Below are 17,519 nucleotides of genomic sequence, written 5' to 3'. Positions count from 1 at the left end.
TTTTAATTTTAAAAAAAATTGAAATTGTCTTTATTGTAATTTCTTTTTAATTCAGTTTTTTCAGAGACAGTGAGGCTGTAGATTTGTAATTATGAAGTTAATACCTTTTACTAACCCGGTTACACCTCATTCAAGAAGGTGTAACATTTTCAAGCATTTTACAGCAAGAATAATTTGTGGGCATCACAGTGGCACAGTGGTTAGCACTGCTGCCTCACACCAGAGACCCAGGTTCAATTCCTGCCTCAGGCAACTGTCTGTGTGGAGTTTGCACATTCTCCCAGTGTCTGCGTGGGTTTCCTCTGGATGCCTCGGTTTCCTCCCACAGTGCAAAAATGTGCAGGGTAGGTTTAGGTCAATTGGCCATGCTAAATTGCCCGTAGTGTTAGGTGAAGGGGTCAATGTAGGTGAATGGGTCTGGGGTGGTTGCTCTTCGGAGGGTCAGTGTGGACTTGATGGGCTGAAGGGCCTGTTTCCACACTGTAAGTAATCTAAATCTAATTAATCTAACCTAATTGCATAAAAGTGCAGATTTTTGTCATTTTAGTACTTGCCACTTTATTACAATCTTAGGGGACTTTATCAGAGCATGCCATTGGGGAGTACAGAATCACATTTGGCAACTTCTGGATTCCAATGGTCAAATGCGCATGCACACGCTGTGGAAATGTCTGTTAGTTTGTGGAATAATGAGATAAAATGCTAATAGTTTTGCCATCATTCCATCAGCAAAATCTGCACCATTATTCCAATGTGTAGCACGCTTGACTTACCTTCTTTGTTAGAGCTCAAGAGTATAATGAGGAAATCTGAATTGTACTTTTTAAAAAAAATATACAGGTTGATTTAGTAGGTATAAGTAGTTCTGGGATAATGTCCATTTCAGCAGCGCAATTTGGCTACAATGTCGCTGAAGAATTAGGGTTGGTATTTTTGAGAATGCTTACCTCTCATTGGCAATAGCGCAATTGCAGCGAGGATCAGTTCACGTGCTTTGTTCTGTGCGTGTGCTGATGTCCAAGCTGAAGTCTCCATGCCATTCTGCACATATGTGAGGTCAGTGCCAGTCTTTGTGCCATTTTGCACATGCACCAATGTGAGAGATACTGGATAGAGGGAAGCTTTCTTACTTTTTTAAAATGTACTATGTTAAATTTAGTTTTGTTTATTAATAAATATGATTTCAACCTTCATTCAGGCTATTCTGTACTTTCTGTTAGACTTTTGAGTGATGTTTGAGTGATTGTGAGTGATATATTTTGCTGGTCTGCCCCAATCCCACTTTTCCCATAGGCCCCATTATTTCCCATTAAGCGATTTTCTATTAAGCAAGGTTTCGCTGGAATGCAACTATGGTGTTAGGGGAAAACTACCTGTATCAGACTATCATAATAGATCCATGAAATTTGATTTGGTACTTGGATTTGTCTGTCTAACATTCTCATTTCAATTTTCTTAAGAAGTTTTCAATCAAATTCTTTCCATTAATTTCTTTTAGCACTATTTCCTCAGCCTTTGCATGTATACTGTTTGAATATCTTTCAAGCTGTCTCATCATCAGGTGCTGGAGATACTAAGCAGGTCTGGCAGCACCTATGTAGAGAAGCAAAATTAATGTCTGGCATCCAGTGACCCTTTAAAGTTTCTCCAGCACTTTCTGTTTTGTATTTCAGATTTTCAGCATTCGCAGTTGTTTGTTTTTATATTATTTGCAGTTGGGTTAAGCAATGTATAACGTTATTTTCATAAACAGAAGATTAATATCGACAACAGAAATTGAGAATTCAGTCAGACCAAATTATGACCATATTATGAGTAAATAACAGAATATTTGTGTACAAATCTGTTTATAAGTTGTTATTCAGAGCATTTATGTTTTAGTACATTTGAAAATCAAGTCAAAGGCTGCCCATATTTAAGTTCAACATTTGAATCCTAGGGTATTTAGGTCATAACAAGCAAGGTTTAACAAATAACAATTAAGTCTTACTTGTCTTTGGCATGATCTTTCTGATAAATTGACTATTCATGACGTATTCCTGGTTCCACATTGGGCAAATCAGAGACAGAAACATTGTTTTTTAATACTGACAGACTACCTCTAATACTTGTAAGTATAACAAACATCTTCTCTTTTTAGTTCTTTAGGTGGTTTTGGGCAGGACTGTTATCCAGTGTGAGATGGTCAATCGTTCTTAGTTCTCTATAAGAGATTATAAAACCTCTGATGGAACTGTGTCCAAGGTTTCCTACTGATATTGCATTCTCTGACTACAGTAAAAGGATCCAAAAATGTGTCAAAGAATATTGATCAGATAGGTGTAAATGTTAAACTATTATTTGTAACGATGAATAATCTATATCTCTTACGCATAATTTTGCCTAAAAGACCGTGCATTTGGATCAATTTTGACCTCTAGTTTTGTAATTATTTTATTTTTCCATTCTCCGATCTCCAAAACTTTGCACCTGTTTGCCCCAGTCTCCAGCTCTGAGGTTGATCAGTTTTCCCAGCTTCTGATAGCATCGTTATTTAATTGACCTTTTAAGATCACAGATAGTTTATGCCAACAGCAACCGAACAACCTGAAAATAGGTAACCTACATACTGCTAACCTGAAAAATCAGCACTATAATACACAGAGCAGAATGATTCAACCACAGTGCTTTTGGCCACATCCAGTCATGAAAGTTGATAAACAGTTAAGCAGGTAAATACGACATCATTAACACCTCTGCACATATTGATGATGGTACCCAGTGCATGAGTATAAAAGAGTAGATTGACTAAATGATCTTTCTAAAACTTATCCTGGCATTGCCATCAGCACTGATACCAGTCTTCAACAAAATGAAATACCCAATGTGGCATCAAACACCAGTTGAGTGTGCTGCAGATAAAAAAAAATAGATTTAGGATCTGACAACATTCTGGCTGAAGACCTGTTCTCTATAACTGACTGTGGGATCACATGGGTTGTCAATCACTTGTTGCTCATGCTTTGACATGCAAGTAGTCCTGTTTGGTAATTGACACTTTGTTTTAGGTATGCCTGGTGCTGCTCCTGGCAAGCCCACTTGCAGTTTCCACTGAATCAGTGTTGATCTCCTGGCATGGTGGTAATGGTCTTGGGCAGTATGCTGGACCATTAAATTCAGTAGGGAATGGGGCCAAGACTGAATATTGAATTTCGGGAATTTCAAAATATTTGAATGGTGTTGATTTTCAAAAGCACTGAGGCAAAGTTTGATTTTGGCCTAGTTCAACCAAATTGCCTATAGTTTGATCACTCGCAAATTTTCAATAGCAGTAAGCATCCTTTATCTAAGAAATTAAATATCCATTAATATCACAGGAAATATGTTTATTTGGTTTACACCCACACGTGTATGCATGTCTAATGCAATGTAATTTACTCATTTCATTGTTTTTCCAATTAAATTACTTCCTTCATATTTGTCCTGTGAAATATAGTTAAATGGCATACAATTGTATAAGTTTGCAATGGGTTTAATGTTTTGGCTTTTTTGACTTGAATAGTTGATGTAATTAGACTTCATGGTATCATGATCAGATTTATTTGTAATTGCTTGCTGTTCATGTATCAAAACATCTGTGTTCAAAAAAGTAGTGTAGTTTAATGTATGTCATTGAAGGCAAGGTTCGCTGAGAACATGAAGGGGAAATTGATGTAGTTTTAGTGGCACTTGTCGACATATATTTATAGACATATTAAGGAAATCATCGAATAACTGCAAGAGTCATTTACAAGTTGGCTAATGCAAATGATTTCAACTAAGAGAGGGGAAAAAAAAACAAGTAACAGACCCCCACCATCCACCTCCCCCTAACAAAAAAGTGGAATTATGAAGTATTCTTACAAATTGTGTTGAGTTTAAACATATTTACGTAAGTAAGTATAGTTTTAACAGGCAATTCTGACAAATCAGTTGTGGAGCAGTGTTGCGTGTAATTACTTTACCAAGAGTTTGCTTTTCATGGCCTAGCATTAGGTGACTTAGCTTCTATTTCCTTGTCTTTCAGCAGTGCTACAAGAATTCACAGACATGAGAATCTATGCTATTTCTCAATATTTTGGAAAGAGCCAGTTGAGAAAACATGAGCAAATTCACTCAAGGAAAGATTTGTCAGATTCCTGATTAGTTTTAAACCTGACCAGCCATGAAAAGGAGTGTTAGAATTGTAAAGAACAATATTTTATATTGACATACAAAGCCAGATTAAAATAGTTTTTTGACCTGGGGAAAATGTTGATTTTTAAGTATTTCCAACAAATATGATTTTGTATTTTTTTCTAAAGTATTAATAGGGAGGTGAACAGTTGGATAGATCTAATAGGTTGAATCAGCAGTGTAGAAAATCTAATTATAGATGTTTATTCTGAGTTAAAATAGTCATTGTAAATTTTTTTCTTGTCTGGAAAAAGTTTGAACTATGTGTTTCTCATCCTTCATAGCAGAGAATTCCTAAAGGACAGTATGTCAAAACCTTCTGATCTGTACTTGCAATGATTGTATACTGTCAACCAATCAGCCAGCTGTGATTTCTTCACCCAAGAAAGTCATGTTTGGATAAATGTGTAGGTCCAGTAATTATTCTATTGAGCACATTTGCATTTGAAACCTTTCAAATGTTAATGAGAAAAGTAATATGGACTCTACTAACTAGATCATTTAAAGCATGTGAAGGAAGTGTTATCAGGAAGAAAGTCATCTAATTATTTATCCAATTATGGTACCTTTTTATTAGTTACAGACAGATCATTTCTATTTAAAGGATTGTGACATTTTTTAGTTAAATTAACTCTGTCCTTACCATAACACCTTCCTTTCTAATTAATTTTATGGTGAAAAGAGGTTGTTTGTTGAAAATAGAAGATTAGAATTATAATAGTATTGCAGGGTATTACTTGATATTTCAATGGAAGGAACAAGTTTCAAAATCATTACATTCAAATATAAAAATAACCTCCACACTATACTGTATGTTTTGCAATTGTTGATGTTTTAGAGATGATAATTTTATTGATTTCCATCAAGAAATGTATAGGTAGCTTTTTTTTTGCTGTGTTTTATAGTATTGTGGATAGACAACAAAAGCAACACTGAAAATTGTACAGTTAATCTAAAAGAAACCCTTACTATGGGTCACAAACACAAAATGCTGGAAAAACTCAAATTTGTCAGCATCTGTGGAGAGACAAGCAGAGTTAATTTCTCAAGTTCAGTATGACTTCTTAAGAGCTGTCCACTGTGAAAGTGACTTTTGGCAAACACTTTATTTAACACTGGAAGGGAGATAGAAAGCAATGAAAGTAAACAAGCTGAAATGTTCAAATAAAAATCATCTCTAAGAGAAGAGCAGAACTTTTTCTATGTTGGCATACCTGGAAGAGAAGCAGTAGTGAATTAAAAATTCAAATAAAAATAAAACACTGTGAATTCTGAAAATCTAAAACAAATACAGGGAACACTGAAGAAACTCAGCAGGTCTGGCAACAGGGCTGTGGAAAGAGAAACAGAGTTAAATATTTTGAGTCCAGTATGACCTTTAGAACATTCCTTTGTTTGAAGATTTGCCCTGGAGGTGATGGAAAGAGACAAGTGGCAACTTGACTTACAGAGACCTGGAGGTCCTGGTGCATGGGATGGTGCAGACGATGGCCATTCTCTCCTCTCAGTACTGTTATTGGAGACTATGCTGTTAGGACCTCCCAGTCTGATCCAAGCTTGCCTTCCATGCCAGTCCATTTCTATGGTCCAGTGAAAAGTTCAGCAATGCTGCAAGAAGGTCAATGTCATAATAAAGGAGAAAGTGAGAACTGCAGAGGCTGGAGATCAGAGCTGAAAATGTGTTGCTGAAATTCCTGAAGAAGGGCTCATGCCCGAAACATCGATTCTCCTGCTCCTTGGTTGCTGCTTGACCTGCTGCGCTTTTCCAGCAACACATTTTCAGCTCTGTCATAATAAATGCCACCATCTTCACACTGCCACCTCACACACAATTTATCTCTACCTGTATTGTTCCATTGTCAAGTGGATGATTCTGCAAGACCTCTCCACTTCTGACGAAAAAATCAGATGCTTCAGTAGGTTTTTTTTTCTAGATTAGAGTCAGGAGCCCATGCTGATGAGCACAGGACTGCCACGTCTCCAGAGCTGGTCGAGGTGAAATGCTCCAGGTTGCTGGCACTCAGGGGCATCTGCTCAGCTCCAGGCATGAATGGACCCCCATGGTATCAGCAAACAACAACTTCATGCAAGTGGGCAAGCAGACGTTGGAGTAGGCAGGTTTGTCAGAGGCACTGAGCAACCTGCCTTAATGGTTGGAGGGCTTCACCAGCACTGGTTTGACAGTACTTCCTCTGGCATACAAACATCCAGTTGTCGTCTTTACAGGTTGGCAGCTGCCATGGAGTACTTGGTGTCTGCTGGATCTATGCTCAGATATGCACTCCATAATTTTAACCGTTTGTGCTTAGCACCAATAGCAAGGAGACAAGGAGATGATGGACCTTGACCTCTCTCCAAATCCCCCTTAAGCAGACTGAAAAATACGAATTAATAGGCACCCAACTGGAGAAGGAACAATGTACAGACCCCCTGAGAAGCTTCCTGTCAGGATACTCAGGAGGTAGCCAGCTTTTTTCTCCAGTCTGCCTGATATCCTCACCCCTGTGGGATATAAGTTGAGGTGGGTGATCCTGCATCTGACAGGACACCCTAAGTACGTCTGAGCCCTCTAGACACAAACACCCCTGCAGTTGCCTGACCAAAACGCCAGGTCAGCCGGCTCCAATTTGGGGCAGAATTCCTTCACATCAGTTGTACAGCCTCAGACTATACTTGGATTCATTGAGAGGAATAATGAATAGAAGACCTCCGGAGGGCAGAAAAGTGGCATGGATGATGTTACATTGTAAATGCATGATCTCAGCTATTAAGATGTGTTCACTTTTCAATATAAGGCTGTGTAAATGTCAGTTTTGTTTCCAATGACACAAATGAATGTGCAGAACCTAGTCATCCTTGGCGAGTAGCTCTTACATTATGTGTGGGCTGTGGACCTTGGAAGGTGATTGCTACTTTTGCTGCTGGGGTGAATCTTTCCAGGTCATAACCGGCTGCCTGTGCCGCACACCTTTAGTAGGACTGATTTGTGCTGTTGAGACATGCGCAAGAATGTTTGAGGCCAGGATTTTTGATTTTGAGACCAGGTCAGTGTGTAAGGTTACACAGAGTATTTTGTGGTCTTGTGTCTTTTGCCTGGACCATGTTGGGGGGGGTCTGTTTAATGCTATTACTCTTTGAGAATCCTTCCATGACACAAAAGCAAGGTCCCCTCACAAAGTGAATACTCTGCTTACTGTGGGTATTGTGGTAGCTGTTTTAGTATCCTTTGTGCCCTTGCTGTTTGAATGAGGATGGAGGGATACTGCAGACACTATTTACAGAAACCTAGCCTCTTAGTCAAAGTGACCCTTCCACATTACACTTTTCTCTCCCAGAGTGCATTGACTCTTTCCCCCCCCCACCACAACTCCTCTGTCTTCTCAATTATTATTCTGCCTGTATCCCACAAATATTCCAGACCAGTATCTCATTGTGCAGGTAATAGTATTGGCTTAAAACACAAGATTAAGCATGGTTTCATGGTGGGGAAAAAAACTTTGATAATGGGAATACAGAGCATTCTGCTGTAGTGCACATTTTGTCAGCTTGAATTGACTATAACATGATTGACTAACTGTGGACGTTGTTTGGATAACGTGAACTTTCTACTGAACAGATATATCAAATTTCTATTCGCAAGCTTCTACAGTGCAATTTTCTATTGCGGTTTTCTATAGCACGAGGTCATAGAGGAACACAGCTGACACATTATAGTAGAACGACCTGTACAGAGTGGAAGATATTGAAGGATAAAAGAACCTTTGAAGACTTTGAAGATGAGCTATGAAGTAATAATACCCTGGCGAGGGCAGAATTAGAATACTTCAAGAAAGAAAAAGCCAAGTATTTAGTGAGGCCAGTCAGACACAAGTCCATAGGGATGGCAGTGAATTCTTTGTCATTACTTCAACTACTTAATAATGTTGACACCTCAAACTGAGGCCAGGAATGGGAGAGCTGGAAGTGGCAAATGTAGCACTGCAGAATGGATTCAGATTTGGATCCAAAGGAGTCGTGCCATCGAGTCAGCACATTTTTCTGTGCATTAGGTGTAGGAACTGATGATGTAAGCCAAAGCTTGGAAGAAAGTACAACGGTGTATGATGCATTACTTAAAGCATTTGATGAGGCCACCCCCACCCCCACACAATTTACTTATAGAATGGGCAAGGCATAATCTGTGTTTTCAGCATTTACATGTAGGCCAATAGTCTAGATTGGTGACTGCATTCATTATATCATTTGGGTGGTCCTGCTTCACCTCTGAACCATTTGGGTCTCCTCTGTACAAAATCATTTCCAAAGAGCAATACTTCGAATCCTGGCAGGGAAACAGGAAACTACTTGTTATATGGATTTTAAAGAAAGGAAACATGGCCAGAGAGTCGGGACTTGTTAAGGCTATTACAGAACATATGCTCTTGGAAATGACAATACTCAAACAGTAAAAAAGAAGACAGGAACCATCAGTGAATCGCGAACACCAATTGTGTAAAGGATTACAGTATTCCTTGCACAAAATGTTTATCCCTACTGAGCCAGTCTTACTCAACCCATAAAAACTTTTGAACAAGGCCAATAACAGACCTGCATTCACAAACAATCAGAAGCAAAGCCTCACAAGACCGTGAGAAAGTAAAAAAAACAAGTGAGAAAATTTTCACAGCAAAAATCAACAGAGGTTGTCCAATTCTAGGCAGGAAGTGAGACTGAGTAAATTTCACAGAATATGGGGAGCCATACGTACAATAAATCAGATAATGTACAGAGTGGAACAACATTTCCAGGCATGGTGAAACACCATCATCCTCATGTTGAACTCAAACAAGCCAGATTGGGATGTCTAGTCAGAGTTCCAGATCATGCTGACTTATTTTTGGACTTCAGTGGCTAGAAGATGCTGCAAATGGTGATCACAATGAAATGGGTAATAGTGATGTTAATGATTACAAAGACTACGTAAATCAGTAAAAGTAAGCTACTGGAATACTGTAGACCAGTTGAGAAGAACCTGGGAAGATAGTAAAAAGTCACTATAGGGCTGCTCTCATAATTAGAGAGAGATGACTGGTGGTGATTTTTTAACCAGAGGGTCACCAGGCCTCGGGTGAGGGGAGAGGTTGAAAAGGAAAGTCCATTATGGTAACTTCAATTCGTGCAAGAATTGAACTCTCACTGTTTGCATCATTGTGCAGCCATCCAGCTTCCTGAGCTAACTAACGCTTAAAGTATTGTTGCTATTGTCCTACTGGACCATTGTGTTATTTTCTACAAGATTTGTGTAAATCATGATGTAGCAGATCATATGATTCCCAACATCAGTAAACAAGAACAGTCTAGAATGAGCATGTGATGAAGGTGGTCTTAGACACTGCACTGGAGAGCTGTATTTGATGACATACCATGTATAGATGTAAATAAAGAGTGTGACAGGACACAAATAGTTGAAGAGACTTACTTTGTGACAAGGAACCAGCTATCTCATGGTCAGTCTATGTGCAAGCACCCAAAGCGCAAAGTCCAGAAAATATCCAACCTGCATGTTGCAAAAAACAGAAAAGCTCAGCAGGTCATAGAGTCCAAGAGATATACAGCATGGAAACTAAATTAGGTTAGGATATCTGGTTGGCATGGACGAGTTGGACCGAAGGGTCTGTTTCATATATTCATCTAGATGTTTTAAATGCTGCAATTGTACCAGCCTCCACCAATTTCCATACAGGCACTACCCTGTACCTGAAAAGGTTGCCCCTTACGTCCCTTTTATTTCTTTCCCCTCTCGCTCTGAACCTATGCCCTTTAGTTCTGGATTCCCCCACCCCAGGAAAAAGGCTTTGTGTATTTATCCTATCCATGCCCCTCATGATTTCATTATCCTCTTTACGGTCATTACTCAGCATCCAATGCACCAGGGAAAACAGCCCCAGTCCATTCAGCCTCTCCCTATAGCTCAAACCCTCCAACCCTGGGAACATCCTTGTAAATCTTTTCTGAACCCTTTCAAGTTCCACAACATCCTTCCGATAGGAAGGAGATCAGAATTGCACGTAATATTCCAAAAGTGGCTTAACCAATGTCCTGCGTAGCTGTAACCTGACCTCCCAAATTCTATACTCAATGCTCTGAACAATTAAAGAAAGCATACCAAATGCTTTCTTCACTCTCCAATCTACCTGCAACTTACTTTCAAGGAACTATGAACCTACTTTCCAAGGTCTCTTTGTTCAGCAACACTCCCTAGGACCTTACCATTAAAACTGGTAGCATCTGTCAAGAGAAATCAGAGTTAACATTTCGGATTCGGTGATTCTTCCTCAGAACTGCACGTTGCAATTTTAGTTTAAAGCGCAAGATAAAACAACCATAAAGAGTGAAGCATACGCTGGACCTTGAGGTTAAAATTGTGGTTGAATACAATTCCTCTCCTAATGGCTCATGTTAGAGACAAAAAAAAATTGCAGAATCCAAAGTAGACAGGCAGGAGGTTGGAAGAACACAGCAAGCCAGGTTGCATCAGAATGTAGCGAAGTCGAAGTTTTGGGTGTACCCCTTCTTCAGGACTGTAACAAGCCCTGAAGAAGGGTTACACCCGAAGCGTGACTTCTGTAAGTCCTGATCCTGCCTGTCTTGCTGTGTTCTTCCAGCCTCCTGCCTGTCTACTTTGGATTCCAGCATCTGCAATTTATTTTTGTCTCTAAGAAATTTATTCCACTGCGAAGTTTCTTCAAATGATGCCCACTTTGAAGAAGTTCTCTGCCAGTCCTGAAGCAGGTTTACACCCGAAACATTGACTTCACTACCTCCTAATGCTGCCTGGCTTACTGCGTTCTTTCAGCTTCTTGTCTAATGGCTCATGGCAGATCATGAATGCTTAGTTTTGAGCTGCTAAGTAAGTTCTAGCACTATGCTATTTATCAAGGTGTTAATGTCACAGCACTTGATGAAGTGTGCCTTTAATGTGATGAAGGGACTTTGCCATAGTTGTGATATCTCATGCATTCGTACTAATCACCACAGACTCCATTTAGCATACTGATATGTTGCAATGCTTTATAGGGTACAAACTGATATAGTGGCTATTTGAATATTGAGTGCATGTTGTAATTTAGTACGATTAATGTTAAGAATTGTTCTTTTTAAAGTATTTATCAAAATTGTGTTGAAAGGTAGCATTTCAAAACTGTACAGCAGGCTGGCCTTCACAGGTGTTTATTATGATTAAACCAAACACCTGGTTTGCCCCTTACTGATTTCAAATTTATACAAGTTGATTATTATTTCACTCCTAAGATCTGTGCAACTGGTTGATTTTTTTCCTGATAACTCAAATGGAACTACTTATGTTGTAATATTTTCACAATTACATTTTTATTTGGATCTTATTGACATTTAATTTGGAAATAATTTTATTTTTAATTCTTTTGTGTGGTAATCAGAACAAGGAAAGTTGCAAATATGCAAATTAATTTTTGGTCGTGCTTTTCTGAAACGTCCTTTCTCTACTTTTGTTTCTACTTCAAAACAAATGTACTTAAATACAAGAGAGTGCAATATAGTAACGGTTGATTTGAAACTGTTTTATCCAGCATAAATTAGTAGGGTCCTGAAGGCCAAAATGACGACAGGTTTCTCGTACACAGTTTAATTAATTGAAAATGGTCATATTGCAGTAAATTGTTATTAAAAGCTCGAATCAGTGTTGCCAGTACTCGACCATAATTGGTACTCTGGGGAATTAAATATTTAGCATTAGTAATGTAGCAGCACTAAGACACAAATTTCTATTTCAGTAATGAAAGGGATTTACTGTAAATGCAAATGGCTGTAATGACAGCTGTGACAAGGGAAACAGTCTAGGCTATTTCAATAAAAGATTTCATTGGATAGCAAGCTTTACCACATTATTTGTTGGTAAGAGATCTGCATGTTTAATTCCCAAATGTAATGCATTACCAAAAGTACTGAGATTTCTAATTGCAAATAGGATGAACAGTTGGCCAAATGTCTTGCCTTAAGTGGCCGAAACATGAAGCTCTCACCAACTAACATGACATCAGTTCATGCTGTTGTCAGTAAAAACATAGACGTCAAAAAGATCTTGTTTGTTTTAAGTTTAATTACATTTTGAGCATAAGTGCTTCCACTGGTACAACATGAAAAGTCGGATATTGGGCTCTAATGAGCTGTAGTGGTGGATGGCTGAACACCCTGAGGGATTCCTTCACTAAATTAACTATGGATCAGTATTTGGTTTGGACACAATATGTCTTTTAGATGCAGTTAAAGCACAATTACAGAACTATCTCAGTTTTCTGTTTTCCATCCAACCAAACTGAATTGAGTTGTTTTATCTAAAAATATCACCATACTTAACTGTTTGATATGAACAACAGAGCTTCTGGGGCATCATTCGCCACAAAGCTTGAACTAAACAGAGAAATCCAACTGATATAAAATATAGTATTACAAATATATTCTCTTCGTGTGTGGTAACATTTGAACAGGTTTCTCTAAGTTATTCAAATCATTTTAATTCAATTTTAATTTATAAAAGCAACCATTACAAAATCGAAACAGACATTGAACTTGAACATATTTATACAGTAATGAGAAATCAACTAGAAGACATGATATATTTTTGAGGAGTTTCACTTCAAATAAGATTTAATCAAATGCTTTGATATCAAATTTGCAAATATTCTATTTTGAGTAGTGAAAACATGGCAAATTAAGCTAGAACATGGTGATATATTTTAGAAATGTATAAATAAATTGAGCAATATTCTCATTATGGTTTGCATGGGTTTAATCTTGATTGCAAAATTTGGTATATCATTTTATTTCATGAAAATCTGCCCCTTTTGGTCTACTGTGACAAATATTGGGACATAATCTGGATTCCAAGTGTGTAATAATACAGATATTAAATAAACCACAGATTTATCATCTTTTCATATTGTTTGATCTAAAGTGAATTTCTTGTGCAGATTTTGGGAGAAAATACATGACTTTAATATTGGTTTGAAAAATACCTTAGGTAAGCTGATTTCCCCCAAGGTAATTTTATAGATAGTTATAATTATATTCTTATGAGATATCTGAAAACTGCATGAATAGTGAATTTTTTTTAGAAAAATTCCAATCTAAGAAACTGTCACAAAGTGCTTTCAGTTGTCATGGCAGCATATATTTTCTCAAATTACCAATGCTGTTTGTTTTGCTTTTATCAGTCATCAACCCATCAGCTGGTCCATTCATAATGATTTCTGGCAGCTCATCAGGGGAATTCAGAATCATTGAATACAGTTCTATCAGTCTTCACACCTCATTGTGTGAAACTGTTTACCATGTCAGCCTTCTCTGTAAATTGTACACAGTTCAGTGAGAGGATAAATGCATGGAAATGAAACCATATAACCTTGTAGCAGTCAGCTGAGATTGAAAGTTTGTGTTGACTGATAATTCACAGGCTTTTACTTAAGTTGGTCACAAAGCAGCATCAAAATATTTGGCTTTGAAGTCTTGTATATGTTAGTTAATTAGACAACGTTTCATTTGACCTAACATTTGTCAGGTTTTTTTTTTGAAGGCGATTCCCCATAATTGGGGCGTATGGTTCAGCTTTCTGACATCAGCCTAATCTTTCACTCTCATTTATGCTAACTTCTTCTAAAGCATTGTCACATTCAGTACATCAGACTTTTTACAATGTCTGCATTGAATTATAACACTGTTGCCCTTTGATACTCTGCTGACTATAAATGAAATCACAATTACAAATGTAAGGCCATGTAATGTGGTGGCACTTAATTAAAAAATTGTATAAGATTACAAACATTAGTTTGAGGCACTGTACTGTTGTGTATTTCTTGACAGAAAATGCTTTTTTTCACATTTTTCTTTGCATTTCTGTCAATTTTTTTTCTGAGGATACGAAATCATACTTTTCAAGGGGTCATGATTCATTTTTAGGACACGGCAGTATATGTCAGTGAACTATTTAGAGTCACAGAAATGTACAGCACGGAAACAGACCCTTCACCCCAACTCATCCATGCTGACCCAATCTAGTCCCACCTGCCAGCACTGGGCCCATATCCCTCCAAACCCTTCCTATTCATATACCCATCCAGATGCCTTTTAAGTGTTGCAATTGTACTAGCCTCCACCATTTCCACTGGCAGCTCATTTGTTGCCTGTTAGGTCTCTTTTTTTACCTTTCCCCTGTCACCTTAAATCTATGCCCTCCTAGTTCTAGACTTCCCCTTCCCCTATTCTATCCATGGCCCTCATGACTTTATAAACCTCTGTAGGATCACCTCTCAGCCTCTGATGCTCCAGGGAAAACAGCCCCAGTCTATTCAACCTGTCCCTATTTTTCAAATCCTCCAACCCTGGCAACATCCTTGTAAATCGTTTCTAACTCTGTCAAGTTTCACAATATCCTTCCAATAGGAAGGAGACCAGAATTGCACAAAATATTCCAACAGTGGCCTAACAAATGTCCTGTACAGCTGCAACACGACCTCAAAACTTCTGTACTCAATACTCTGGCCAATAAAGGAAAGCATACCAAATGTCGTCTTCACTATCCTATCTACCTGCAACTCTGCTTTCAAGGAACTATGAACCTGCACTCCAAGAACTTTTTGTTCAGCAACATTCCCTAGGACATTCCCAATAAGTATATAAGTCCTGCTAAGATTTGCTTTCCCAAAATGCAGCACCTCACATTTATCTAAATTAAATTCTATCTGCCACTCCTCAGCCCATTGGCCCATCTGATCAAGATCCCATTGTAATGTGAGGTAACTTTCTTTGCTGTCCACTACGCCTCCAATTTTGGTGTCATCTGCAACCTTACTAACTGTACCTCTTATGCACACATCCAAATCATTTATATAAATGATGAAAAATAGTGGACCCAGCATCGATCCTTGTGACACTCCACTGGTCACAGACCTCCAATCTGAAAAACAACTCTCTGTCTTCTGCCTTTGAGCCAGTTCTGTATCCAAATGGCTAGTTCCCCCAATATTCCATGAGGCATAACCTTGCTAACCAGTCTCCCGTGGGAACCTTGTTGAACACCTTACTGCTTTCTGAAGTCCATATAGACCACTTCTACCACTCTGCCCTTATCAATACTCTTTGTTACTTCTTCAAAAAACTCAATCAAGTTTGTGAGACATGATTTCCCATGCAAGAAGCCATGTTGGCTATCCCTAATCAGTCCTTGCCTTTCCAAATACATGTGCATCCTGCCCCGCTGATTCCCTCCAACAACTTGCCCACAACTGACGTCAGGCTAACTGGCCTGTAGTTTTCTGGCTTGTCCTTACCACCTTTCTGAAATAGTGGCACCACGTTAACCAACCTCCAATCTTCCGGCACTTCACTTGCGACTATCGATGACTCAAATATCTCAGCAAGGGGACCAGCAATCACTTCCCTAACTTTCCATCAGAATTCTCGGGTACATCTGATCAAGTCCTGGCAATTTATCTACTTTTATGTATTTCAAGACATCCAGCACTTCCTCCCTGTAATGTGGACATTTTTTTAGGATGTCACCATCTATATCCCTACATTCTAGAACTTCCATGACCTTTTCCACAGTAAATACTGAAGTAAAATACTCAAAATGGTCAAAAGTTGAAACCTTAGATAAGTTTTTCCTTTCCACCTCTGGGCCAATGAATCCAGCTGCAGCATAACTTGGGTTCACTTGTGTGCTGAGATCAGTGGAACCTTCTGGTCTATACAGGGTATGACTTAGTAATACAAAAGCAGTATCTTTCTTCACTTAACCTGTGACGGAGTTGTTATTTTTAACAATTGATAATTAAAATATTGTTGAATGATGTTTTTATTGCTTTTTAAAACTGATACTTATGATATGATAAACTGAATGCACTTTAATAAAAATAATACATAATGGATTGGTTGTTCATTGTAATCAGGTAAACTAGCACATTGTGAGAAGATGCAGTTATTCTGGATGTATGGTTGTTCACTGAGCTGCAAGGTTCATTTTCAGATGTTTTGTCACCATACTAGGTAACATCAAGATTGAGCCTCCAGTGAAGCACTGGTGTGAGTGACCCACTTTCTGTTTGTGTTTAGGTTTTCTTGGGTTGGTTTGCTGTAATGATGTCATTTCCTGTTTTTTTTTTCAGATGCAGTTATTCTTAAGCAAACCTTGGAATGGTAAATTTCTGTTCCTCTCCTGAACTTCCAAAACCCAACATCTACTGCCCTTACAGAGAAGTAGAAAATGTTGAAGGCAGGTTGACCTTTTTGTGCTCGTGACCATTTTAAAAGTGATATTATCAATTGACTGGGAATATTTGCTCAGCTACGAAGGGTCTGTTTCCGTGCTTTACATCTCTGACTCTACTGATTTTCACAAATTATACAGGTCAATGGAGAAAGGAACTGTCACAAACTGATGTCGTAAAAGCTGAATCTTTGATTTTTTTTGTAGCATTGGAGGTGATTCTGAGTTATGGAAACTGAAGTTTTGGCTCTGAGATTTGACTGCATTAGTTATCACAGCTATGTGAGACAGTTAAATGGAACTTTGGATCTTCCACGTTCGTATACAATTTTTGTATGTTCAAACCCCAAGAATATCATCTCCCTCTATTCTCCCAATCATAATATTGATAAATGAAAAAATAAATCACTCTTCCCCACCAAAAAGACCCCTACTCCAGTTTTGCTAATCCAAAATGTTGGTGATCATAACTCGCACAGATGGCTGATATCCTTGATGCGATTGTTCACAACAACAAAAAACAAAGAAGCAAAGGCAAGATTCTAAGCTCAGTCTCCTACAGACTGTCCTAGAAATGTGAGCGAAACAATTAAAATATGTGATATTCCCTTAAAATATGGGAATAAGTGGCAATTCTGATATTTTAAACATTTTAATCTGCTTCATGCTTTTCAAAAGTATAACAATTCAGAATATCAAAAGGAGGGACTAAAGTTGGTGATTGGATGAAATATAGACATACATAGTTTTTAAGAAAATAACCTCTTTTTGTTCAAATTCTGTCAATCAGCATAAAGTAGCCAGCAGAAAAATCAAGCAATCAACCCTTTCAATGTATTTGTAATTACTAGTCACCAGTAAGTACCAAAAACTGACCAAATTGTTCAAGTAAGTTATTCACATTACTTTCAAGCACTGTTTTCCTTCCTGAGTATTTTCTGAAAACTATTGCTATTGCGATACTACCCTCTGTGCTGCCCGTCTGTTCAGAAGGAGTAAGTAAAAGTGTTCACATGCTGCTTAGAGTCAAGTCTTTTTCTTTACC

The 17,519-nt window shown here is 38.2% G+C and overlaps 1 long non-coding RNA gene across 1 annotated transcript in view; it reads left to right on the top strand.

Moving 5' to 3' along the window:
* Positions 1-16,683, top strand: part of LOC132823732 (uncharacterized) — a 71,125-nt gene extending 54,442 nt beyond the window's left edge. The window contains exon 3 of the long non-coding RNA XR_009645580.1: positions 16,374-16,683. This is a non-coding gene — a long non-coding RNA (uncharacterized LOC132823732). The remainder of the gene's footprint in view (positions 1-16,373) is intronic.
* The last annotated feature ends 836 nt before the right edge of the window (positions 16,684-17,519 follow it).

The sequence above is a fragment of the Hemiscyllium ocellatum genome, chromosome 17 (genome assembly GCF_020745735.1).
Source record: "Hemiscyllium ocellatum isolate sHemOce1 chromosome 17, sHemOce1.pat.X.cur, whole genome shotgun sequence".
Lineage (NCBI taxonomy): Eukaryota > Metazoa > Chordata > Chondrichthyes > Orectolobiformes > Hemiscylliidae > Hemiscyllium > Hemiscyllium ocellatum.
The sequence above is the reverse complement of the archived record's forward strand: the minus strand, read 5'-3'. Positions and strand labels throughout refer to the sequence as shown.